The sequence below is a fragment of the Topomyia yanbarensis genome, chromosome 2 (assembly GCF_030247195.1).
Source record: "Topomyia yanbarensis strain Yona2022 chromosome 2, ASM3024719v1, whole genome shotgun sequence".
NCBI lineage: Eukaryota > Metazoa > Arthropoda > Insecta > Diptera > Culicidae > Topomyia > Topomyia yanbarensis.
In genome coordinates this window covers 453727656-453753241 of record NC_080671.1, presented here as the reverse complement: position 1 = coordinate 453753241, position 25586 = coordinate 453727656, and the positions used below count along the sequence as shown (strand labels likewise).

Sequence of the window (25586 nt, the reverse complement as noted above, 5' to 3'; positions counted from 1 at the left end):
AATTCATTCAAGGCTCCACGGTCGTCTGTTGTGTAAATGACGCGCTCCTTCCCTGTCGTATACGTATGTTCCCGTATGCACTGAGTATATACTACTACTATACAACCGACTCAGCAGGTAACAGTGAAGCGAAGACGACGACCAGCAGCTAGCAGTACTTTGTGTGCGATTGGTGTGTTTCTGTTGAACGTTGTTATACGCTCTGTTCGTCTGTCGCGCAGTTTTACAAGTGAAAATTCTAGCAATTCGGGTAAAAATTTCATTTATTTGGAGTGTAAACTGTGGAAAAGTGTTTCGTCGGTTCGGAATAATCGGTTTTCGGTGTTGGTTGACCTTTTCGCGTACGCTGAGTTGGCGAAAATTCCAGTGAAAGAATTGCATTTTTTTTCTTCCTTGCACCCTATCATGTAAATTCGATGATGGCTACTTGGATGTGATGGCTGAAGTTTTTCATTTTTTGACGTTTCAATCGTTGGAGGAATTTTCCACTTGATAAGACGTGATTACCGATCGCTTTGTGAATGTCGAGGATTTTCCAGTTATTTTGCAATTGAATAGTGATTTCTCCATTTTATGTGCTATTAGCAGCCAAGGTACAATTTTCTGCTTCGCATATCGGAAAAAATGAAGTAGGTATGTAATCGGTAGCGAAGAGAAAATGGAAAAATAGTGCACATATTTTTCGCACAGCAAGCAGCGCAAAATTATCAGTGCGTGAAGAACATCGGGGCAGCGAGAAACGGAGCAACCAGCTTGAGCAGTCGAAACGCCAGGCAAAAGCTCTGGAGAGTTCAGAATAAAAGAAGACAAGTAGCGCGGTACGAGTAATAAAAATTGCTCAGTTGAAACAAAAACAAAAAAATCCATTATAAAAATCGCACACCGCTAGAAGAACACCTCAAAGTCGAAAACGAAGACCTTAATAAAAACATTCGACCTTACACACTGGTGCACACACCATCGACCGACGGACGGGTGAGAGAGAGCGGACCGATCAGTTGGTTGAATTCAAAGTCGCACGGGACATCGGCCCGTGTGTCTGTGTGGCGCTGCCAGATCGGCTTTCGGTGTGTTTCGCAAGCGCCACTGAAAAGTATGAGTTTTAAGACGGTGTTGCTCGATCGAATACCTATAATAGTAAGTTGAACGTTTTGTGAAAAACAATGCGAATATAAGTAAACTAGATTATGTACCGCAGTATGGTAGGTCGACGCTGACTTTCTTTGTTCAAATATCATATAATAGTAATAAGGCTGTATTACACGATGTGCATATTCCATTGTTCAGTTGATCTCTTCCTAAGAACTACACACATGCTGGACGTATTGATCTGTACATCATCCATTTCTACGAAATTCGTTTGAAATACATTTCACACCTGAATCAAGGCTACCGAACCTCCTCGAACGGTTCAAAAAGAAGTTAATGGTATTGTCAATGTTAAGTTTTTCTAGTTGAATTCGACATGCAATCACTAGCTTGATCCGATATTTGTCCGAGCTAAGGGCCTTGATTGCAGCCTGATTATCGATGCAGAAGTTTATAACTTTGCCATACAAGCCTTATGAAAGGGTCTGTTTGGAATACAGTACAGTATCTACCTAGCGCATGAGACTGTTCCAATCTCATTTCGCGACAGTAGACACCAGCACGTCTCCTCATCAAAGAGCCGCCAGTGTAACAAGCTACTTGCTTTTGTTGTTGTCTCTCTATATAGCCAGACAACCATTCTTCTCGAGAGGAAATCTTCAGAGGGAATGTTCTGTAAGAAAAACTACATGTAAGTGTAATATTGCTAGGAGCAAGAGTTTGTTTACCCCATGTAACCATTTGTGAACACAGTCGAACAAAGACTAGTAACCCGCAGCCTGTATATGCATCTGATAATGCTTCTTGTTTAAGGTGTATGTGTAATGGTGTTGATATTTAGAAGAACCTCAAAGGCAGCAGTCATTGTCGCGAAAGCCCCAGTCAATGCCATGAGCCATTCTTTGCAGATGGTTTAGTTTCGATTGAACCGTCATCATCTCTCTCCTCTGCCACCACACAAAGCACCCGTATGACAGTACTGGACGTACAGTTGTCGTGTAAATCCAATAGATGCATTTGGGTTTGAGACCCCAAAAAAAGTTTGTCTGCACTGGCCTAAAGTCATACACGCTTACTTTACTCTGAACTCAATGCGAGCAGAACTGTTCAGTTTGGAATCCAATATAACTCGAACGTGATTGACTTGATTTGCACACAGTAGCTCAAAATCAAAAAACTAAAAGGGACGAACTCCGGTTGTTCATCGTTTCTTCGTGAAAAAAACATTGAAGTTTTGTTTGGATTAACTGATAATTTAACTTGTCGACGCCACTGTTCGACTGCTCTTAATGCTTGTTGCATTAGGTCAAAGATTGTTCCGATCCAAAGTCCAGTAATTAGTGTTTTAATGGTAATCGTCATCGAACCCTTACAACCTAAGCCCATTGAGTTTCCTCAATAAGCCTTCGGAAACCCAAATCCATAGCAAAGGTGACTTGTATCAGTGACGAGCAAAAATGCGGTTACTAAGCATTGCGTTTATCCAACCCAAGATACATGCAGTTACTTAATAACCATGTGTCACATCCAAAATAGACTGGAAGGAAACCTTGTAAAAGGCAGCCTCAATATCTAGAAATACTCTGCCCTTTAAATGTTGTAAACAACATCGGGAAGCAGAGTGATCGTGGATTTCCCACACTGATTGCATATCATTGTTGCATTTTAGGCAGCCTTCAACTCAGCTCATGTTCCTGATGTGATGATCAATTATCCGTTCCAAAGTTTTTAGGAGAGAAGAACTTAAGCTGATAGGCCTAAACCTTTGAGAATAAATCTAACAGTTATTTCTCGACATGCTTTCGGGATATACCTGGTAGCAAGACTGGTGACCATAATATTTTTGAAGACGTTTAAGAAGGCAATTTGCAAAAATGTCAACTGCACACTTGACCGATTCGGTGGTAACCAATGTGTGTGTGCTAATGCCCACGAGTCCGAAGTACCAAAATGAGATCTGAAAACCTTGTCCACCTCCGGATTGATACAATCCGGAAAGTGTGTGTCTAGGAGACAATTGAGAACATCTTTTTGTCCGCCACGAAAATACAATCTCTGGCTTTTTGAACAAAACTGTGATATGTTTCTGATACTTTAAAGGGTGTCCAACATAAAAAAACTCTGTGGGCCGATCCTTTTCAAACTTTCAGACAATAAAATGTAACCCATTAGTAAACTATTGGGATATTTATTTTTTTCAACTACAATACCCTAACCGTACCGTTATTAGGTTCTGTACAACATCTGGTTGCAGCTTCTTCTTTCTTCATGTCATCCTCAGTTTTGACATCCTTGAGATGCTTCCGTAGTGCTTGCTTCATAATTGCCAAGTATTCTCCGATGGGCTTTAGTTCCTGTGCGTTTTGAGGTTGATGTCCTTGGGTACGAAAGGGACCCAGTTGGCTTCGTACCACTTCAGAACAATATTTGAATAGTGGCACGACGCTAGATCCAATCAGAAGACCGCAAGGCTCTCGTGTTGCTTCAACAGATAAAGCAAGCGCTTCTGTAGACACTCCTTGCGGTAGATCTTCCCGTTTACAGTCCCGATAGTCACTAACGGCGCCCTTTATTTGCCACATGAGCAGATTGCTTACCAAATCATATATTTATTGGCAAGCTTTGAAAGTTTCTGCTCCCTTACTTCCTCCAGAACATCGAACTTGTGCTGGGCGGTAAAAAACTGGAAGCTACTGGAAGTCCGTACAGTTTCAGGGACCGTGACTTTCCCACCGTATTTTGTCGTTCGTCACAATTTGGAGCCTTCTGAAATGTGTACGTATGCAGTTCCTCCCGGTTGGCTGTCTGAACAAAATTCTTGGACAGATTCAGCTTTATGGCCCCAACCCTGACCGAAGCTTTGGGATTCCGCTTAAACGCCTTCACTACACTCTTGTGATCTTGATCACTAATAGGACATTCATTCTGATCGCATTTTTCCTTCCGTTCGATGCTCAGTTAACATTTAATCACACAACTCTCCGTTGACATTTAATCACACAACTCTCCGTTGACTGCACGATTCCGAGTTGAGGTTATTTTCTACAGCGTTTTTTTCCGTGATACAATTTGATGTGGGACACCCTTTAACCTATGTTTTCAGAACAAGGGTAATTTAAACTACAAACAGATTTGAAAAGTGACCATCAAAGAGCATTACAAAGCATTGATAATGGAGTCCGTTTCCAAAATATTATCGGAGTGTGGAATCCAATCAAAAATTTTAAGCGTAAAATTTGGACTGAGGTCCTTAGGCGTAGGAACGACTCAGAAATGTAAGATTGGTGGACAATAATCGTTCTTTTGGCTAGGATACGACACGAAGAATTAGAAAGTGCCCTCGTAAGCGATCGAGTAGTAATTTGATAAAAGTGTCTCACTTTCCTTGCCAGCTGTCAGATATGCATTAAAGGTATTTTAATTATGTCTACGGTATTAGATAGGGTGATGAGCCTATATTCACCATACTTAGCAAGGTGCCTCACCAATTCGGTAATTTCTTGCCTTACAATCAATGGAATGCGTAAAAATGGAAATGAATTTGATACGCCTTTATAAAAACAAATCCTAAGGTGGATTTAGGAAGGTATAGCGAACTTTATTATTGAAACGGGTATTATTATTGAAAGGAAAATTTGTATTCCCGTGGAATGCGCGTAAGTGTCTCTGCTTATGGATCCGTCTATTTTTTTCCAACCACTCATCAGCCACAGCTATAATTTGGGGGGCTACGGCAAATCCTACCGCATGCACTGAAAAACCTAAAAAAAAATTTCGAGCTATTTAAAGTTGTGAAGATAGCATAGTTGGTAAATCGATTGTCTTGTACGCAGCTCACCTAGGTTCAATTCCCAACCCCACACATAGGGTTAGAGATAAGGGGGTTTTCTATCCCGACAAAGAGGCGAATGAGCCTAAAGTTAAAACCTTTATAATCAAAATTTAAAAAAGGGTTTTGGACAGTGGTGTCGTAGCATTTTTTGGACGCTGCATTCCATTTTATTCATTTCTGGCATTGTCTTAGCCACTTTACCTTCCTCCTTGAAGATGCGCTTTACGATAGCCTGTAGACAATTTGGCGAATTGATATCTTTCTCAATCAAATGTACCTTGTAACCATTTAATAGTGGCTTTGGTATAAAATGCTGATGCAAAAATAGCCAAAAACAATGTTGGAATGTTGTGTTTCTTGCATAACGGAAGCATCGTTTTTTTTTTTTTTGCAAACACTCAGCATTATCAACATCAGCATTTATAGTTTCTTTGGCGTAGAAAATTGATGACTTCAATCCACACGAACAAATAACCTGCCACACAAGAACTTCTCGAGGTTAGTAACATCTTCACCAAGGACGTATTCGTATAAAATTGAGACCCTGGATGTGTCCTGGAATGCTCTTTTACATATGTTTCTGGACCATTTCTACACTTGTTTCAGGCTTTTTTTGCCAAATCACAAATCGACATCGATTTATTTCGATTGATTAGTTGTGTGTACCGCATTTGGTTTCAAACAGCTTTCGAGATAGACGTTTTATGTTGCCAGGGGTTGCTAAGATATTCCCAAGAAATACAAATTTGTTTTTCCGGATAACTTTGCCGGCAAGTTGTTGATCTGGCAGCGAAACTGCAGCTATGGTCGCTAGAACTAGTTTTTCATAGCAACCAACCAGAGTTTTAGCGCTGGTTTTCACGACAAGCAGTTCAACATACATATTTTTCTTCCATAAACGTAGACATATCCACATGTCTGTCAACAAAAGGTAAAATTCCAAAACCTGCAACCAACAATAAAGGGGGTGGGCGTAGCGTAGTTTTTAAATCGATTGCCTTATACGCAGCGCACCTGGGTTCGGATCCCGACCCCGCACATAGGGTTAGAAGTTTTTCATAAGAGATTTTTCTATATCTATATCTATATATTCTAATCGAAACAAAACAAAAAAACAACAATAAGGGCTAGATTCTTAGAAATGTGGCACTTTTAAACGCGTTTAACCTTTCCTTAAATCGAATAATTTTCTAAGGATGAAGCAAAGGTAATAAAATTTTATTTTGCGAAAACAATTGTAACAAATCATTCATCGTTATTTCGAAGAAATCCACGCAAGTTTTCTTCATCTGGCGCACACCTCCAGTCATAGTCTTGGCCTGTTCATTCCACCAATTCTTGTCGCTGCAGATTGTGCTCTTCATCTTCTGTTTCCGCTTCATTATCGACCATTATTCATTATTTCGACTTCATTATGGATATGGTGTATATTTTGCTGTACTTAAATGAGTTACGTTATATTTGCACTAATTAGCTCAAAAAATAGCCATCAATTTTCTTTTAAATTTCGAGGTATGACTTCAATTATAGTGTTCTAACTCCCACTGGTCGGTAGTGGTATTATAAAAAAAAATTTCTACATATGGTCTAATCACCCCATGCAAACAATTTTATCTTGGGATGTAGTAGGTGTTAGCTCTACCGATTTCCCCATGACCAATTTCAGTATGACAGTTACCTAGCGGAGTACTCCGAGGTCATTTTCCCGTCGGGAAGCCCCGCTTATTTATGATACGTGAACTACTATTACACCAGTATTATAATCAAACTTTCGATTGTTAGCCACGAAAACGTGTGCAAGGACTCGACGCGTATTAAGAGTATCGCAATAATTTATTTATTTGGATTTAGTGAATAAATTTGTAAGATATCGCAGCTTATACATATTTTGATCCAATATTAGGAAGGGTTGCTTTTCCCATGAGTTCTTGTTAAAAATCTATGATTTCTATACATAACGCAAAAATTAGCGTGACATGGACAACCTGAAATTTGAGAGTCTATTTCAGGCTTAAGAGATGTAATCGAATATTGGGAAGTTATATAAATTCCGTATGCATTTTTGTGCGAAGTGCTTCATTCATCGTTCGCTTGTCAAATGAGAAGCATGTGGATGCACGATCAGATGGCGCGGTACGAAGAATTCAATCAGAATTTTTGTCGCCCATATATTGTAGCGCATATTATTTTTGGTCATCAGCCTTATTCCGCATTTTGACGAAACGCTTTTTAAAACGAATGTGATTTGCATTCTCAATAACGACAAATCGAAATCAAACGGGTTTTCTGATTCGATCTTCGTCAATACAATAACTATGACGTTTATTTTGCGTTGTAATATTTAAAAATGATTCCCAAAGCTAAGTATCTAAAAGTAATAAGTTTCCTAGAATTTTCAAATAAAAACCATTTCAAGTTGTAAATATACGTGCATATACCAAATTTTTTTCGCCGAATGCCAGCAAAAGTTTACTGACTTTTCATCAGCTGAAAGTGATGCCGAAAAATCGACAATTTGAATTCAACCTATTTGACAGATCGAATTACAGGGTTGTTACGGAAGACGACAAAATAAAAACGTGTTAAATTCATGCGAGATTTTGTGGTGCACAAACCAAATAACTATAACCTACACACACCTACACACTAAAATTTGTTAGTCAGTTTCAGCAAAATTTTGCTGAACTTTCATCAGCTGAAAGTTTCTGTAATACAAGATTCCGAAAAATTGGCAATTTGAATTGAACCTGTTTGACAGATTCGCTTTGCTGAAAATTCTGTAATTCAAATTATCAAATTGACAGCGCAATTGCCGAAATCTCAGTAGCTGGATTTAATGTTAAACGATCGAATTTTTCAAAAATCGTATTTTCTTAAGCATTCATTCGCATATTAGCTAGTCATTATACTACTATGGAGTCCCGGCGTCAACGTTGTCATATATGCCAAGATTCGGTTGCGAAACTTGTCGAAATTGAAAGCCAATTTTCGAACCGAAATGTAATACAAAACATTTGGAACTAATACAAAAAAGGTGCAAGTAACAAATTATTTTAAAACTAATTGTCTTAATAATTCTTTTACATAATTTTAGTTTTTTGTGCATACACTAAGGTTTTTTTTACACGGGGGATACGTGCCGTGTAAAAAAAACCGTGTAAAAAAAACCGCGTTAATTGCGAAATCCGTGTAAAAAAAACCGTGCTAATTCCGAAAACCGTGTAAAAAAACCGCGTTAATTGCAAAATCCGTGTAAAAAAAATCGTGTTAATTCCGAAAACCGTGTAAAAAACCGCGGTAATTCCGGAATCCGTGCAAAAAAACGCGTTAATTTCAAAAACCGTGTAAAAAAAATACTGCGTTACATTGAATGCAAAAGACTTTGAACGATTTTTGAATTTTGTTTGCACGGATTTCGCAATTACATACCACGGTTTCTGCATTCATTCTAAGTCTTTTTAAATATGTACAAAAACTTAGCAGATTTTTGAACAATGTAGACGAATCTTGAAGATTGAAGTCGGCATTTCAAGGATATGGGTGTTTTCAGAACAGGATTAACGCCTAGACGCCAAATGTCGATGCATGACATCATTTTGAAAACTAAGATGGCACCTTTCGGTTAAGTGAAATTCTCTAAAACCCAATCAATATGGGTATTGTCGGAACGGGCTTGATGAGTGTATAATAGAGATTAATGCCCGAAGATATTTTGTAATACATGATGACTACTTCCGGCATAGGAAAATTTTATATGGCTCAGACAATATGGAATGTTTTGAACCGGATGACTAAGCAGTTTCCAAATGTCTACATCTGAAGCCATTTTAAGATCCAAGATTTCAACTTACCGAAAATGCATATACACTAGGTTTTTTTACACGGGTGATACATACCGTATAAAAGTGCAAATCACCGCGATAATTGCGGACTCCATGTAAAAAAACAGTGTTAATGCAACTACAAAATGCGCAATAAACACGGTTTTGGCGGAAACAATCTATATTCTTTTGAAAGTAAATAACTTAGAAAATTACAGAATGAGGGATAACGACTGGTCTTGGAGATTCCTTTTGAAAATCAAGATGGCGACTTCAGGTTCAGCGGAATTCTCAATAATTCAGTCAATATCAGTGCTTTCGGAACGGGATTGGCACGTAGATATCAGAGATCGAAGTCAGATGGCATTTTGAAACCAAAGATGACGATTTCCGATTTTGTGGATAATAATAAAAAAAAACCTATGAGAATTTTCGAAATGGGATTAGGGCGATGTCTGGCCCATAAACCATTGTTTCTTAAACCAAATAATAATTATTTTATCAATTCTAATGGATTGGATTTAGCCCGGTCTGATTAAGTCAAATTCTTGGGTCTAAATTATGACTGAAATCTTACTTTTATGCATAAACACTAAAGAAATGCAAGCAAAACGTAACCAATATTTGAAAATGGTGAAAGTTATTACGAAAACCACCACCACTGGAACCGTTCCAACAGCGCTTAGAAAAGAAAAACCAACTTAATCCACCTAGCAGTGAGATGAGACATTTCTTACACATATCACTGTTGGAGCATTTATTAGTTTGACGAATTTACGCGAAGTAGGCATACAACAGTTTCTTGTCTGCACGAATAAAACCTCGAATAAACTGAATAAACTATCAAAAATCAATAAAACGAACAAAATAAAAAAAGGAGCGAAAAACGAAAAAAAAAAGCTTTAAAATTCATAAAATGAATAGAAAGAATAATATAAATAAAATTAATTAAATACATATATCAAATTAGATTAGCTCATTAAATGGAAAATTAGGCAATATTTATAAATAGTTATAAACTAATAGAATAAATTAAATTGACTCAAACTAACAAATTGAATAAAATAAATTATCATGAAATGAATCAAACGAATCAAAGGAATCAAATGAATCAAATAAATCAAATGAATCCAATGAATCAAGTGGATCGAATGAACTTAATGAATCCAGTGAATACAATGAATCAAACAAATGAAATGGATAAAATGAATATATAATATAATATAATTGGAATGAATGAATTGAATAAAATTAATAAAACAAAAAAATTAATTAATTGAATAAGATGAAAACAAAGGAATCAAATAAACAAAGCGAATAGAATTGGTAAAATGTAGGACAAAATGAATTAAATAAAATTAAGCGATGTTAAAGTTATAAATTTGTAGAAAAAAATAAATTGTGTCAAATAAATAATTTCGATGAAATCAATAAAACTGAAAAATAGATTATTAAAATGAAGAAACTGAATAACATGTATGAACTGGAATAAAAACGAATAGAATGCATAGAATGAAAACAGTGAATAAAATAAGTTAAATGAATGACATAAATAAAATGCACGAAAAAAATAAACTGATCGTTCCAAAAATACCCATGTTGATGGGGTTTAGAGAATTTCTTTGAACCAAAAGTCGCCATCTTGGTTTTCAAAATAGCCTTAAACATCTATATCTGACGTCCACTCATCAATCCCGTTCCAAAAAATACCCAGATTTATAGTTTTAGAGAATTCCACTGAACCGGAAGTCGCCATCTTGGTTTTCAAAATGGCCTTAAACATCGATATCTGACGTCTACTCATCAATCCCGTTCCAAAAATACCCACGTTGATGGGGTTTTAGAGAATTCCATTGAACCGGAAGTCGCCATCTTGGTTTTCAAAATGGCCTTAAACATCGATATCTGACGTCCACTCATCAATCCCGTTCCAAAAATACCCATGTTGATGGGGTTTAGAGAATTCCATTGAACCGGAAGTCGCCATCTTGGTTTTCAAAATGGCCTTAAACATCGATATCTGACGTCTACTCATCAATCCCGTTCCAAAAATACCCACGTTGATGGGGTTTTAGAGAATTCCATTGAACCGGAAGTCGCCATCTTGGTTTTCAAAATAGCCTTAAACATCGATATCTGACGTCCACTCATCAATCTCGTTCCAAAAACACCCATGTTGATGGGGTTTTAGAGAATTCCATTGAACCGGAAGTCGCCATCTTGGTTTTCAAAATGGCCTTAAACATCGATATCTGACGTCCACTCATCAATCCCGTTCCAAAAATACCCATGTTGATGGGGTTTAGAGAATTTCATTGAACCGGAAGTCGCCATCTTGGTTTTCAAAATAGCCTTAAACATCTATATCTGACGTCCACTAATCAATCCCGTTCCAAAAACACCCATGTTGATGGGGTTTTAGAGAATTCCATTGAACCGGAAGTCGCCATCTTGGTTTTCAAAATGGCCTCAGACTACTCAGTCTACTCGTTAATACTGTTCCAAAAGCAACCAAATTGTTGACGTGCTAGAAGGAACCCTTTTCCACTTTTTCAAAAATCTTTAGTCTTTGAATAAAAGCAAAATCCGCGCAAAAAAACTAAAAATCGTCTAAGTCATTTGCCTTCAATAGGACTGCGAATAACCGTGTTAATTGCAAAATCCGTGCAAAAAAAATTGATCAAAAATCGTCTAAGTCTTTTGCCTTTAAAAGGACTTTTGCGAACATTTTTGCGAAATCCGTGCAAAAAAACTTGTTGAGAAATCGTCTAAGTCTTTTGCCTTTAAAAGGACTTAGAATATTTTTGCGAAAAACCGTGTTAATTGCGAAAACCGTGCAAAAAAAACCGTGCTAATTGCGAAAACCGTGTAAAAAAACCGTGCAAAAAAATACCGTGTAAAAAAAAACCTTAGTGTATTAAAATTTGTATCATATGAATCAGTATTTTCCATTTAATTACATATTTCCTTCTTTACAACATGAACTGCTCTTCTTAGGTCATATCGTTGGTTATTCAATATCTTATTTAAGAATGATTTGAGCGAACAATTATCAAAGTCGGATGGACAGACGATGCTTCATAACACCCGTTCAATTATATTAAAAACTGCACCTTTTTTAAATCACAAAAACTCATACTTCTCGGTGGCGCCACAGTCGAATGCAGCGAAGGTGTGCTTTTTTCGGTGTTCTACCTTTGCATATAATATACATTCGGGGTTGTCGCCATTTGACATCTACGACCGATCGAAATAGACGGCGACGACGATGACGTTCTGCCAGCACAGAAATTCACCAGACAACAGTGCAGCTAATTGCATCGAAAGGCTCAGTCGGTGTTCCAAGTCGGTAAAGTTTAGCCAAAATAGAGTTATTGACAGGGTGTGTTTTTGCTGATAACTGTGAAACGCAAAACAGTAAATGAAAGATGGTAGCGCTGGACAGTGGAGAACAGTCGTAATTTGCAGCATTCCAGATAGTCTTCATTCGCCTTTGGTGGTGTTCGATTTTTTTATCCAATCGAAAAATGTGCGAAATCTGGGTCAGTCTCTGTGCGACCGGAGAATTGCACTGGTGAATTTTCCTTTATATCCATTATTCAGCATTTTTCTCGTTCATCTCCCCTTCGGTTTCTGCAGCTGTGTGTATTCGTGTTTTCTGATTCTCAAAGCTACGCCGAATGAAGTGTTGTCCGACGATTGTGCTCAGTGAGGAAGAAATGGTTACACAACATCGCCATCTCCATGGAATTTGAGTCTGCTTCGGTACCCGGATGAAAAATCCACAGCCAACATGAAGAGAATCAAGTGATTGCGCTCAAGTGGAACCGTCAAGCGACTATTAAAACATCAAAAACTACTGAAAAATAGGAAGGAAAAGAACCTTCAAAATAGTGAGTCATTTCGAATATTGATTTTGAAAGGAGGTAAGACAAGTACATACTTCCAAACGTGTTAGTGCAACCAACCATCAGTCGAAAATTTCTGTCGCGTAATTTTGTGTCGAGAAAAATTAAGGGAAATCCCAGAAGAGAAGTGAACACCGGTTGTTGGAAGAGGCAGCAGCAGCAGCTGCTATAGCAGTCGTGTCGCCTTCCGGCGCTTGTGCTGTCACTAGACAGCTGGAAAAACAGTCACGCCTGCAATAGAAGAGTGCCTCTGTGCAGTAGAAAAACCAACCCAAAGTGCTACACGTCACACTTCACGTTCGCTGCAAGTGGAGCACGTGGTTGTGAAATCATAGGATTTTGAAAGGGAAATAATGTACGCATTGTCCCTGGTGTGTATGCTGTGAAGTAGTGTGTGACGACCACCACTAACTGTTTTGAGTAACACAAGTTTTGCTGAAGGGAAGTGAAACATCAGGAAGATATCGACCGCACGGAACGGAACTCCTGGAGGTGAGTGAACGATCGTTTTTTTTTCTATAATCAAACCTATGCCACTAACGCAAAAGGGGAGGATACTTAGCGATTCATAGTTTTACTGCCAGCGATGGTGCAATCGCCTTGGCCAAGTGAATGTGTATTTGTATGTGTGTGTGTATGCATCGCGGGTAATTAAAATTCAATTAAACTCACTCACGAAGCGCCAGGTTTCCTTTTGTGGTTTTCGCCCGACATGGCAGTTTGGGTCGAATTCCGAGTAAAGGTAAATATACGCTGTAGAATGCAAACTGCGAAAAAGGGGGCGCTGTATCGACCGACCGATAGCTGGGTTTCAGGTCAATGTTGTCACCCGAGTATAGCGTAATTTGCATTTATAAACTGCGGTAAAAAGGTTCCATTATCCAAGTGCATTTACCTTTCGTTAGAATTAAATACTCCGGGATGATGATTCTTTACGAGTTAAGATTACCAGTGACAATTGAATTCTTCATACCAGCTGTTAAAGTCGTCTGATGTTATAGGTTATTCCATTCGCGGAGATTTTCTTTTATTTTCTCCGCTCTTCTCCATGTTCATACCACCCTCTCTGGTCTAGATTACTAATGGTCAATCTAAGTCGTCTCAGCGACATTGGCCACCCACAACGGATCTTGATGTACTGTGGGAAGCAATGTGGCCAATCCTGCGGATTTTCTCGTAGACCTACGGATGTCTGACCTTTCTACGGATCTACGGATGAACTCGTGAAATCTACGGAATTCTTATATTTTCTACAGAGTTCTTCAGCAGTTTAATAAATATAATACGCATTAGATTTTTTCAATCTAATGTGTGTCATGTACGCCCAATATTTGTGGCACAATCTTGAACTCAAGTTTGGTTCACTTTTAATGGTATTCCTTAACTCTGGCTTCAAATAGACAATCATGCATCGTATGTTCGAACTCGTCTTTTGGCATTGGTGTCAGTTACTGACGAGTGGGACACGAAACATTCAAATCGAACTTCTCTAAGTTAGGTTTTGTGTCCATAAGCGTAAATTGGTATTTTAGCAAAAAATAAAAGTTGCGTACTCACAGGCGTTTGGCTCTAATGCAAAAAAGACAAGAGTTCGGTTCCCTGAACTCGTCAGTGAACCAGAGCTTCTGTGCTTGCCTAACCGAGACATCACTCGGTACCAGCCAGTTGCTTTGGGCGTTCACACACGTGTGAGCTGTTTGAATTTAATGTTAAACTTGCGCTAATTTGGTGTTAGTTTGAATATATCATCCAACTGGCAGCAAGTTAGTGTCAGTTACTGACGAGTGGAACACGTAACATTCAAATCCAACTTGTCTATCGAGTTAATTCTTAGCGCAACTCAGTTCCAGTTCAGCCATGATAGTCCATAGCGGCGCTATGCAATGCAAGGCTTACATACTTCTAATTAACTCAAATGGGTTGCTTCTGTCTTTCGTCTGCAGATGAAGTCCTCTGTCTGCTCCGCTCACTAGTTAAGTATAAAATATAAAGAATTGTTAAGAAACCGAATAAAGCTGTGGATCATTTACGGCACCACCCAAACCTTTTCCGTAAAGACCGTTCCCGCGTAAAAATATCAAATAGTTTCACAACGAATATTAGCTATCGTTTGAGACAAATTCAAGAATTTCGACATCCATATTGCAAGGATTTTTTGAGATTTCCCAATGATGTGCCATTGCTGGAACCCCGGAATGTTGATTTTAGGGAACAAGACGATTTCATCAGATTAAAAAACTGGATGAGTTTCTGATACCAAATCATCAGCAAATATTGGGTAAAAACAACCAAAACGTTCTCCTCAGGCCCTACATCCTCAATTTGAGCAAAAATTCTGCCTCACTTTGCGCTAACAGAAGGACGGATAAGATAATATTTTAAATCGACAGCTACTGTGTTGTTACGAAATTTTGTTCCATTTTGGATCCGCCATTCCCGTGTAAGACGTTTTTGGCCAATATAATAAACAAAATTTAGCCAAGCACTGTCGCCATATTGGATCCACTATTTTGTATGTTGTATTTTCGACGTCAGAATCAGCATCAGTGACCCCGAAAACCCCCTTGTAGGATGTTTCAGACCAATATAAAAAACATAAAATTTAGCCAAGCGCAGACGCCATATTGGATCCGCCTTTTTGAATTTTACATTTTCGACGACAGAATCAGAAATAGGGGCCTCGAAAACCCTTTAGGCCGATATAAAAAAGATGAAATTTAGTTAAGCACAGTCGCCATATTGGATCCGCCATTTTAAATTTTAAATTTTCGACATCAAAATCAGAATCAACGACACTGAAACAAAATTTGCGTCGCAAAGGGTTAAAAAGACTTGAAAAGACCGGTAAAATGAGGGAAACTCATTTTCAGAAATGAATCGTCACTCTGGTTCAGCTAACCTAAAGAAGTTGTTGACGTTGGTGCTGACCCCGCACTCGAGAAACAGGTGTGTAAGAAATATTTTCATTCAAAATTCGAGCAAAACCTTAGGAAAACCTAGCGACGATTGGATTTTTTCGTCGCGATAAACTTTAGACTTTTCAAGAAAGGTATGTCCGTGCTCCGTTCCTATGCAGAAAATTCAGCAAGTCTTGTCGCCTGGAAACTGGATAATTCAAGGAATTCCCAGGTGCACTAGTGTTATGCAAAAATAATGCTCTTGGGTCATACAGTTAAGCTCTTTTTAAAAAAAAATGCCTGATCCAATAAAGAGTCGGTAATTAAGTTTATACAACTGTTTTATGAAACTTAGTTTCGCTCTACGGGACTGGAGACAAGCAACAGTGATTGTCATTCATTAACCGGGATAACCAGCTTTCAACCACAATTCGTATCGGCCGATTGTACTTTAAGCTACTTTTCCTATGTAAACAACTTGTGATCCAGCTTATTTTCAGCATCTAGCGATGAATAGAATGATCACTGTAGTTTCGCATTTAAGTACATGAACGCTGGTTCGAATCAAAATGCACTAATAAGCTGATGGGATGGGGGTTACATTCCATTATTCCTAAGGTATCATCGAAAGCACGGTTGGAGGTTGCTTTCAAGCAGATCGTGATTTCAATCGCGTGTAGACCAGGCTCAGGCTCAATAACTATTCACATTATACACATCTCTTTCATATCTGGCTCACTGATAGGAAAGTATGCGTGTATGGCAAACGTTACCAAAACTCGAGCACGTTACTTGGACATGTTCAATGTCATGGTGCCAGGTACAGATCAGAAGATTTCTGAAGTCAGAGGTAGATCACCCATTCTCCATATTCGTGATGTCTTGGTCACCTGGAACCTGCCGTAAATATATTAACATGGGTTTCAGGAAGTGGAATCTTTCTAGAGTCAATTACTTTTCAGAGGTGGAACCTTCTTATTTTCGGTTTCTCGTATATACCAGCTATTAAGTTTATGCAGCATAACTCAGTTCTTTTGGCATTCAGCATGAGTTAACGTCGACGTTAGGCATATCAATGCTATCTGCCACAGTTTGTTTCATTTCACTGACTCGTACCCCACTTTGAAATCTAGAAATAGGTGCTGAGACCACAAATTGTATTCCCGAAATATATTCAGGAATTATCACTAACATCCGGTACGTCGTTGATTGTCCTTTTGGATCTCCGTCCACTTATTTGCTAAACAGAAAACGGGAGAATACTTTATAGACGGTGGTGAAAGTTACGCCTCAATTGTTATTACACTCACATAGATAGGTCATATACACCAAATCAACAGGTCCCAATGTATTTCGTCTTTCACCCAGATCAATCAACCAGTGGAATGATTCGTACAGTCGGCCATTCCCGAATTTTAGAAATCGGGCCGTTATCCTAACCGCAGCGACGGATTCCTTGCCGAATATTATGCTTTCGTGTATTTTATCATAAAAAATATATATCATTTTGGTAGTAACGTCTCCGTCCGAATGCTGACTGAAATCGACGTTCACACTGATTCCGCAATTTACATGAGAGTTAGCTTCAACAAAGCTAGTTTTATAGTTATTGGCCAGCTTAGGATATCTAATCAGGTGACGAAACCACCGAGTAGCAATCTAGAGTATCTAATTAAAGCATGGCGATATTACTTATAGTAAATAGGAAAGCTTAGACGGAGAATGATCAGTACTTCATTGAATTAGTATACTCCCAATAATTAGAGGTGCAGGTAGGTTCTGAACCTGTGGCCTTCGACTGGCATAGTCCATTCTTATTGGTGACAGGGTCTACTTCCTGAAAAATCTGGATAGTGAATTTAAAATAAAGGACATGTTGGCATCCTCCGAGAATGACGACTACACTCGATAATTCTGTAACGCAAATTCAGAAATACGATAATAATTTGTTGAGAAAAATGACTACTCGTGACGCATTTGCTGGTTTGATAGATGTTCGTTAGAGGGATGTTGGCAGTCGATCTTCAAAACCAATATTGATCTATACCTGTACGTATGTGTCATGCGAGCTTCAGTAAAATTTAACACATGTTAGGAAATTGTTACATCTTACGACTATCAGCACGGTTCAAAGTATTGTCAACATTTCCGAAAAAGACGGACCATTTCCAATTTGTTGAACTTCAGGGAAGGTGATTCTACAAACTCAAGAAAGCCGATTGGAATTCAAGAAAACCTTACAATCTTATGCAATATCCATTGAAACTACGAAAAGTGCAACAAACTTCAGCAAATGCTTAGTTTCAAAGAAATTAGAAAATAGGATCTAACGCCTACTCGAAGATTGATAACACTATTATTTTTCTCTGGACAAAACCGACCTAAATGCGGTGTTTTATCCGAAGGTTGATGTGAGGTTTAATCAGACTTCCCATGAACATCGACGTACCTGTGTACAAAATTTCGTGCACGCGTTCAACCTCAAACATGCTTCGTCTCGATGTGCAGGTTCGCCTCGAACATCGAACCCAAGCGTACGATGTACAAACTCTAGTTCAAACATCCGTGTGCGTGTACGAGAACGATTCGCACAAGACAAACAGAGTCAACACTAGTGATGATGGGAGTGAGAAAGCGAAAACTGATGCCACGAACCTGTGTGTACGCACACCGTGTACGTACATGGAGTTCGGTTGTGCAGGCAAACATATGCACGTGTTTTGGTGCAAAAATAGCGTGCTCGAGTTCATAGACAAAATGTGGGTTTACTATGAGTACAGAACTAGAACGAACATTGTTTACGATGTTCATTTGGGAAGACGGTTTAATCTACTGGGTGCCTGTTCCGTTGTTTTAGGAGGCGACAAATACGGGAGTTTCTTCTTCTGTTTACCTATATTCTTCTAGTTTTTCTTATATTTTGACATTTTATGTCAATTTAATATAATATAATATAATAGTGAGCGAATCGAGCCCAACGCACTCAGAATCAAGAATCGACTCTGGATTAATTCAAGATTTATTTTGAATCCCTATATACAAATTTATGCTAATGTGTTCATCGCGCTTTTTTATTTTTATGTGGTTGCATGCCATTTGCTAACAGTTTGTTAGGATAATTATGCTCTAAGCTCTGAAATATTGACATCCGCAGGAGAGCTTCAACGAAGAACGAAATTCAATTTATACCAAGAGCGCTGAATAGAAATTTTCAGTTGGGTGCTTCATTAGTTCTGCGCTGCGCATTCCTACAACTATTTTCGGTTTGAATTGAATTTCAGTTGCAAACTGAATTTTGTTTTTATATTGACTCTGCGGGGATTATCGAGGAAAAAACCCCCACCTTAAAATACCCAGTTCATTTATGCTCTAAAATGTGAAAGATGCACTCTTCTCCCTTCAATCTGTCCACATATCACAAATAATCTTTGTTGTCGAATGAATGCGGTACTCAATGTACACATTTATATTAGGCTTTAAATTCTATAACTATTAATAATAGTACGATGCAGCTGGGGATTGGCGGAATAATGTTATACCAGCTATTATTGTTAACAATGATCTATCGGTGTAATAGCACCTCATTGCCATCTATTTCATCAGTTGCTCACAATCGGAGTATTTCTCGACCTCTCCAAGTCCGTCATTTTTGCAGTTCACAGAAAAGGAATTAAAAAGTGAATCCGTGACAATATTTTCCACTGGATGCAATCGTATCTTAGTAATCGTCATCGTGCTATCAAGATAGGTAATTGCGTAACCGAAGAGGTCTTGGTCTCATCTTGTAAGCCGCAAGGCAATATTCTCGGGTCTTTCAGTTTTCTCTCATATTTCAACGACGTCAATTTTCTTTTTCATACCAGTTGCCAAGTTACGAAAATCGTGGGTATGCGATACATTACAAAAACGGTGGGATCACATGCCGTGACGATTTCGTATGTTTTGAATAATTATCTTAGGCTTCTCAGCACGGTAAATGTGAACGTTCGCTCTCCGTAATCGAGTATATCTCGAATTTATCATGAAGGTAACGGTGCCGTCATTTGTTTGCGAAAGATTTTGAACCGAATACCATCCTAATTTGGCTTTCACATTCTACGGTGCAAAAATATTTTATTTAATATTTTTAGATGCTGTCATCAGGACCCTAATTTGCATTGATATCAACAGCAAAGAAATATATAGGTAAGAAGCGGTAATTTGTTTAAATGAATTAATACAACAAATTTTGAATACTATAAATGCTCTAATAAATTTCGGCAGCCGGTCACCCAGAGAAATTAATACATGATAACACAATGGAGAAATTACTTTGTGGGAGATCACTAAAAAATTACCCCATCCCGTGATTCCTTCGCTAGCAGGTCTTCTGGTCAGTTTCGGTACTGATCATGACGCAGGAATCCAATGACTCAAAAACTACATTGAGAAAACAATTTGAAATATTACTAACATATCTGTAATTCTACGAGCTTCAGCAAAGTGCTTCAAGAAAATCAAACGAAAGTCTTACAAGTTTCAAGAACGGTATGTCCTACAAACTTTCGAAAAATCTTCACACAAGATCCCCATTTTATTTCGAAGAAATAAATTTTGTCTTTGAGAGAATAGCTAAGCAACCACGTGCGCTGGAATGCACAGCTTCCATTCCACATTCTGCCGACAACGAGGACACCGAAGATGTCATTCACAAGTACAAAACTAGACGCAGCTGCTGGAAAACACGGCTTTGCAACATTTCCTTCCGCGGTTTCATGATTTTTCACATTTTTGGCCACTTTTTCATTTTCTTACCTGAACGACGTTAATTTTTAAAATAATCTGCGGTATTCAGATTCTTCATATAAAAGTTGAACCGCTGATTTTCTAGGCGTGTGCATTGTTTTATTTAACCTCGAATATAGTGACCGTTCGCATCCTCAGATTTTAAAATCAGCGAAAAAGCTACCCTTCGCCTTATTGGATTTAGCTTGAAAAATATATAACCAGGCATAAAATCATTATTGCCAAAATGTTTCCAGATGTATAACCTTTCCTACGAGTGCTTATTTGGTAAAATCAATGCAAAACACCATCGCACGAGCTCGCCAGCAAAACTAAACTACTTGACCCCACTCTACTCTAAAATTGATTTTAATGGGAACTCGTAAAAGATGTTTTTTAGATTAGTGATTCTGTAGGAATATGAAAATTTGTGAACAACATCAAAACTCAAAATCTACTGGGCCAATCATTTTGAAATTTTGCACAGTTCTTCATATCATCAGTAACATTCTTTCCCATCCTAAAATTAACCTGCATGGGCGTGGCCATCTACGTTATTGGTCATACTACAATCTAAGTCTCTTTAGGTTTCACGTTGAGTATGATGTACTACTCCCAAGCATCATACAATTAGTTCAATTTGCAATTTCAACAGGCTTTGATCAATCACGGGAAACTCACGGGCGTTCAACTAAGCTAAGCTAAGCTGAATTTAGCGTAGGTCGCAATACCTTTTAGGGGCCAAGCTCGCAACAGATTTACATTATGATCGTACCGATGACCCTTTTTTACTGGCAGAAATTAACTAATTTTTCAAACGTATTTCCAGGTTTTCTTATTTATTAATGATGGTTACTAAGTATGTCAATACTTTCGGCCTTTTACATTATTTCCAGCCGTACGTGTCAAATGGTCCTAAGTGCAAATGACAGTTTCTCTTTGTTTACTTCCTCTTTCGCTAATAACTCGGCCGTTTATATGCGTTTTCCTTAACTCTTAGCATAATATGCGAGTCGAAATCAGAGTCTTTCGATATACCCTGAAACAATATTGGAAAGTTTTATAATGACGCCGTAATAATCGAAAGAGAAAGTAAACAAAGAGAGGCTCTCATTTGCATTTAGGACCATTTGACATGTTTGTCTAGATTTACTTCCAACCAGCCGTTTTCTAAAAGCAAATAATACTCTGACAATGTAAAAAAAGCCAAAAAATGTCATTTGCTGTACAGTTTGCTTATCTCGAAGGCATATCCCAGCTGCACAATGTATATTGCATATTCACGCCATAAATAAATCTCACGTTGATAGCGAAGGAAATATGTACACATTTCCATCTCTAAATCAATCATCCTGCATCAACCCCCTCCACTGATGTCGCTGCAGTCCATGTCGTCCGTGCTCGCCTAGAGCAAATGAGTCATTGTTTTCATTAGCACCTGTGCTCCAACAAAACCGTTTAAAGCAGCCACACGTGCAAGGCTGTTAATCTTTCATTTACATACATAAAACAGATCGGAAGAAAACTCAATCATTTATTCAACCGTATTCGAGTGCGCCCACCTACTACGAGGAACAAAGCTTCACTCCAGTAAACCCAGAAGGAAATAGAGTTGCATCGGAAACCAGTGCAAACTGGCTGGCAGTCGTCTCGTGGTGTGCATTTTTGCCAACTAACCAGACAGACGGGGCGGACGATAGTGAGTCCAAGTACGAAAATGCAAGTTGTATTGCACCTTGTCAGTGACCGCTCGAGTCACGATACTACTAACACATGATAGTTGTAGCACAGTCGCTATACCCACCCTATACGTTGTTGTGTAGTTCTACTGTCTACTATATTCTGCTGACTGCTCGGTGCTGTGTGATAGTGCTTACGAGTCGACCCATACTCGAATCGATCGGTGAAACCACTACCAAAGATTGCTAGTTTGGTAGCCATTACAAACAACTACCAATGAAGTTGTTTTTTTTCTTCATATAGATAGGCACTGAAAACGACCTTGCAGTGAACGTGATTATGTTTTCTAATAAAATATTTTATATCCACTTCCCCTATTGCACGATGCGTTGGCAGTACCAGGCAGTGCAGTGGTGGGCCGTTCCTTCCATACCGATTATAAATGGCCAGTAGTGGTGGATATCCGTGTGTTTGCATCGAAAACACGTTCCTCGCGGAGACTACCATATAAGCTTTCGATCAGCATGCAGCAACTCAAATCCGGTGAACGTGGAATAATGTCCAAAGTTGGATTTGTGGAGTCTGTTTTTGCTGGTTGCGAATAGCCTAATTTGCGCCCGCTTCGTGGCCGGACGTCCGTGACAGTGATGGAATGCACTTTCAGCGGTGGACACTAACTACTTGATTGGATCTAGTTTCGAAATTAGGTTGATAAGTATGGAGCTTTCCAATGGAACTAAGTCGTTTCGGCGAATTTAAACCTGTCTTAATCCAGTTGGTTGGCAATGATAGTATCGATTACTTGTGCAGTTGAAAGAAGGCAAATAAACAAAAAACTGGCAGCAACCCAAGCGAAAGGAAAAGTTTCCCTCCCCTTTATGGCTGACATTAAATCACTCCTACTGTTGTTCGGATTACATACGAAACAACAAAATGTAAATTTATTTGTGTGGCTTTTCCATGTTGTAGCTGTAGTTTCAAGATTTGTTTGATTGTTCGTACCAGGCTGCTCATTCATCCGTTGGAGCCAGGACACTTGAAAGGCTTTACTTATTTTCCATCGTGTGCACCCTTGTCGAGTTGAAAGTCGTAACGCCATATGTTGTACACGTGTGTAAGCAACATGAAGCATTACTTACATCGGAACTGCTTGCTTGATTTACTATACCAATAGGTATAGTGTTTCGAGCTTCGCGGATTATATGATATACAAGGTTCCCGGATAATGCGTTTCTAACACCCAGGGGTGACATTCCGCATCTCGCAGCGAAAGGTTTTTTTTGTATACAAGCTTGTATGAAAAAGTCGTTTCGACTTGATTGCATAATGTGATCCCCAGTTTCAAAGACTGCATGTAGTCTAATGGCATGTTCTGGTGCAAAGTGTTACTTTGGTTGGGACAATGGAGTCAATTCTTCACCTCTGGTTTCTTACTGGAATTTATCAATTATTTATTGATTGTAGATTGTAGATGGTATATAGTATGGTCCACTTAGAATCTGGTAATAAAGAAGAGATTTATTGTAGTTTAACGTAACTAATCCAACTCAAGGCGTTTGAATGTAATTTTCTATATAAATACAACAAATTTACTTCGAAAAATTTCCGAGAAAATACTATTTTTATCAATACCACGGTTAACATCAACGGCTAGTTTGTTCAAATATTTTCGCACCATCGCATCAGCTCGATTTTCCTTGCCTGTCTTCTTCAACGTTTGTTTTATAATTTCCTGTCAGTAAATGCCACCAACTCAGGTTCAGTCTGACAATAAATTCAACTTATGTGAACAACTAAAACAACTGACTGGTCTCTAGTGATGTCCCGGGAAGCAAACACAGAAGCTCTGGTTTGAGATTAATGTGAAACATAAAAATCCAGCTTTTTCTAAGTTGGATGTGATGGTCTTCTAGACAAATTGGTTCCATCCAATGTTTCGCTTTTGAGAGCAAATATGCGAAATACCCCGTCTCCACTATTTTTAGATTTTCATAATCGATTAATGTCATTTTCGCCGTGGGGTGCTCACTCGGAGAAACACGAAAAAATGTGCTAACAATCAATAATTCGAATCAGGAATGTAATGGGTCCAGTTTCAGTTTGTGCTGAATAGCGGAAGTACGGATTTTGGAACGTTCGAGCTCTAAAAAGATTTTGGACTTTTCGTCTAACTTCCCCCAAGTTGATGCTAGCTACTGATGAGATGAATTCGAAACAGTAAATTTTGCTCTAGAATTCGTTATTTTTTGAGAAATATACATTGACACATAAAATAACGGTGTGAAATGTCAACCCAATATAATTATTCGTACTGAAAAGCATATGGGGAAATTAAAAAGCATAGTTTTAACTAGACAGACTAAGGTCATAAAAGTTCCAACAATATGGTTTGCAGTGATTTTGGTACGCTGAATTCACTTTCGCCATTGAAAAGCACGAAAAAATAAGCCTGTCGTACTTCTTTGCCGCTTTTCTTTGAAATTATGTGTACGCTTTTATTGATTTCCACGAAATTAAAATATTATCACCAGAGAAGGAAAAAATCAAATAAATTTCATCCGGAAAATTATTCCCACGCAATTTGTGGAGACGGAGAATTTTGCGACTCATCCTATCTCGGAAAAGCTGGACATCGGATAAGTTTCTTCTCGCGTGAGTGAGAGAGAATTACAATGCCTGGACTGTTGACAACATAAATAAGAAATACGTCTATTGTTCGGCATATTTGCCGCATAATGAACTTCTGATGATTTCAAAAGGGTCGTATCATACTGTGGCAGAAATTGGTTTCCCCTCATAATCGGTAGTAAGGCAAATGCCCACCATATAATTTGGGGCAGCTCAGATATCAATTTGAGAGACACTGAATTAATAGAATGCTTAAGCAGTACAAATCTGCACATTCATAATGCAAGAAACCGCCAAACATTGGCACGAGCTGACAGAGAAGAGGTGTTAGATGTAACTCTCTGCTCTGACGGTATTACGCTTGAGTTGGCAAACTGGCTCGTACCAAACGAGCTCGAACCGTCGTTATCTGATCATAAGTACATCATCTTTGATCATTCAAAACGTCTCACTAGATATCGTCACATATCGTAATCCCAAATCTACGAACTGGGACCTCTACAAAGGGGGCTTGGCGAATACGTTTCATAGGTATCTTCCGACGATTAAATCTCCAAGTGACTTGGATGAGGTCGTGGATAAAACAAGCTCACTCATAGTAGCAGCATACCAAGAGGCTTGTGCGCTTCGAATTATGCGTGCTTCTATAGGAACACCTAGGTAGAATACCGAACTTGTTCGACTCAAAAGGTTATGTAGAAGAGCTTGGAATCACAGACGCAGGGACGGGTCGGAAGCATTTAAGTTGACTCGCAATGCACACAGAAATGCCCCTGGATCCTCTGAGCGAAGTGGTTGGAAAGTCTCTGCACAAACGTCTCACGGCTCAACGAGACTAGTAGATTAACCCTTTATAAGGCCCAGAGTTTGGGGCTATTAATGAATATTATATTAATAGAAACACGGTTCTCTCACTTAGTTTAGAATATATTTACATTTATTTCGCAATAAAAACTGTTTTGAAAAT

General features: G+C 38.5%; 1 protein-coding gene across 4 annotated transcripts in view; it reads left to right on the top strand.

Moving 5' to 3' along the window:
- Window positions 1–111: 111 nt before the first annotated feature.
- Window positions 112–25586, top strand: part of LOC131685847 (myotubularin-related protein 4) — a 96680-nt gene continuing 71205 nt past the window's right edge. The window contains exons 1-2 of one of the 4 annotated variants that reach the window (XM_058969840.1): window positions 112–250; window positions 12382–13142. The gene's annotated coding sequence lies outside the window, so the exon portion shown is untranslated. The other 3 variants (XM_058969841.1, XM_058969842.1, XM_058969843.1) reach the window with 3 other exon arrangements.